Source organism: Cupressus sempervirens, chromosome 8, assembly GCF_028749045.1.
Source record: "Cupressus sempervirens isolate cs-2001-9-10 chromosome 8, ASM2874904v1, whole genome shotgun sequence".
Taxonomy (NCBI): Eukaryota; Viridiplantae; Streptophyta; class Pinopsida; order Cupressales; family Cupressaceae; genus Cupressus; species Cupressus sempervirens.
The window spans coordinates 81,868,134-81,871,213 of NC_143125.1; positions in this window are offsets into that span (position 1 = coordinate 81,868,134).

Below are 3,080 nucleotides of genomic sequence, written 5' to 3' on the forward strand. Positions count from 1 at the left end.
AAAATCTTAAAAGATTCCCTAAAATATCCCACATACTTAATAAATGATTCAATTTTAAATAAAAGAAAAACAATAAATAATAAATAATAAATAAAAATCTTTATATAAATATCTATTTTCATATATCCTATCCTATTCTAAAACAAAACAAAAAAAAACCAACTACTAAGCTTTATGTAATTAAAGGCAAAATTGACCAAAACTATATTAAAGGGGGATGACATCACCCCTACATCCTCATAAATTTGTCAGCCCTAAAAGCCCACGTGACTTGACAAAGTGGCAAGGATTGTTTTGAAAAATCAAAACTGCATTGAATGTTGTTATGATTAAAAGTGGGGGTCTTGTTTTTTTTCAAAAAAGGGCTAATGTTGACTTGGGACTAAATCCCACTTTATTCCCCCTATGCCTGTGATTTTTTTTGCCAGCCTTAATTGTTAATGGCCTTGGGGCCACGTACAACCCCTTGCCCCCTCATGGTCAATGCTAGGGTTGCCTTGACTAGCGCGCCAACCCCTTGTAAAGCACTTGGTTGGGATATTAGTTAAGTTAGTAAAAAGTATTAAGTTAGTAAGGGTGGGTTAGTCTTTGTAAATGTTAGATGTTAGTAGTTTGTTGTTATATTTATTTAATTAAGTTAGTATTAGTTATTGTAGTTAGTAATGTTTAATTTGGGATTTAGTTTAAAATTAAGTGTAGTTAGTATATTTAGTAATAAAGTTTGTTTTTATTAGTATCTAATAAAATGTTAGCTTAAATAGTATTGGTTAGTAAGCTAATATTTAGGTTAGTTTATATTTTAAATAAAGTTTTTTAAAGTGTTAGATTGTTATGTTATGTGATTTAATTTAAATGTTTTAAATATTAGTAAAGTTGATTAATAGAATTAGTATGTTTTAATTAATAATATGTGTTGTTAAACTTTTAGTTAGTATTATTTTATAAGTAATTTTTAATTATTATGCTTTTAAATAATAGTAGTATAGTATATGTTAGATTTTAGATAAAGTTAGTGTTATATTTTATTATTTAGTGGTATCTAAATTTAGTTATTGTTATTATTAGGATTATAACTCCTTTAAATTGTTATCAAAATAATAAGATTAGTAAATCACTATCTAAGCAATAGATAGTTCGTTGATTTTTTATATTTTGAAATAATTAGACTTATAATTATTTAAATGAACCAATTATATTGTTACTTAATAATTTGCTTAATTGATGTTTTATTAACTAATGTTATCTGAATGATTTAAATATATTGTTCTTTAATATTTTAAGAGTAAATAAAAGTAAGAATGTGATAAATCTTTTAATAAATTGAAATTGGATTGTTTAAACTAATTATTCGATTTAATTGTGAAAGTTTAAACTAAACGATCTATTCCTATACATGTGTTTAAAGCGCAGATGTAGTCTTAAGGTGTTGTTAGGAGAATGTGTTATGTCTTATAATATGCCTCTGCCTTAGCCTACGAAATAAACTTATTGAACTTAGTGAACTTAATTATTTTTGCTTTTAAAAAAAAAAATTGTGTGTGTTTTTGCCCTTGTATTTTGGGCATGAAGCAATATTAAGTTTTGTGGGTATCATCCCCTTTACTTTCTATTTAGAAGGTTTCTGGGTCATCAAATCATTATGTTCATGTATTTATGTTTTCAGTTTCTCATGATTGTAGTTAGATCTAAATTAAATGAATTTATTATTGTAACTAAGATCTGAATTTGGTAAAGTTTTCGAGGCTACTGATTCACCCCTCTCCTCTCAGTAACCTAGCATAGTCTTGAATATTTCCAACAATTGGTATCAGAGCATTTGTGGTTCTTAGGATAGAGCTTAACAGCTCGAGCAAAGATCAAAGACAATGGAGATATTCAGACTTGATAAGGCAATTGACAATGAAAAGCTAGATCTAGAAATGGCCTTTGTACAACTCAAGAAAGCCAAGAAGAAACTTTCCCAATCTCTAAAAAGAAGGAAGGAACTTGCAAATCAGATGAATGATCACTAGTACATTGAAGAAAAGATTGAAGACTTTTTCCCTTCAAGCAGTTCAGATGAAGCAAACGATGCAATCAAAGAACTCTTAGAGCTACAAGAAGAAATAAGAAAGCTCAAAAGAGAACAAGAAATTAGTCAATAAGGCTATGTAAAATCTTGGAACAAAGGAACAAGATGAAAGAAGAAAAAGATGGAAGAAACAATGAGATCCAAAACCAATCCATCCAGCATGAAGATCTTATATATCAAATATCCAATGCTAATGAAGAAATCATGAGTCAAAGACAAATCAATGAAAGATTAAGAAATGATCTACATTTAGAAAGACAAATCAATGAGAGAATCAGAAGTGAGATGAGATCTCAAAAGAAAATCAGTGATAGATTAAAGAATGACCTAAACACTGAAAAGAAAATCAAAGAGAGAATGATGAAATCTCAAGCAACTATGAATCAATTAAATCAACTAAATGAGTAGAATCTCTATAGACAAAAGGGTAAAGTAAGAACTAGATACAAAGAAGAAGGTGAATCCTCCCAACAAGGTGCTCAAAGGAATCAAAGACCCACTTGCAATCATTATGGTAGGATAGGTCATATATCAAAAAAATATTGGAGTAATTCTAAAGAAAAATTCAATGGCAAATGTTACAATTGCAATCAGCATGGTCACAAGGCTAATGAATGTAAAGAGAAACCAAAATTTGAAGGCAAATGTCACAAATGCAAGAAACAAGGTCACAAGGCATCAAATTGTAGAACCAAGATATTCAATCTAGTAGAGAAAATTATAAAAGTAATATTTGGTTGGGACTACAACACCTGGTATAGATGTCATTACTATGGAGAGTATGAACACATTGGCATGAATTGTGTTAAACATCACACAAGGAAAAGAGATACCACCATAAGATGTTTCACTTGTACAAAACTTGGTCATCTAGCTAAGAATTGCATGAATTTAGGTAGAATTGAAGATGAAAAGAAAGTTAAGGTAGACAACATTAGAAATAAAATGAGGCAGCAATGGATTCCTAAATCCATCGAAGAAGCAAGTCCAAGAAATGATGGTTATGTTA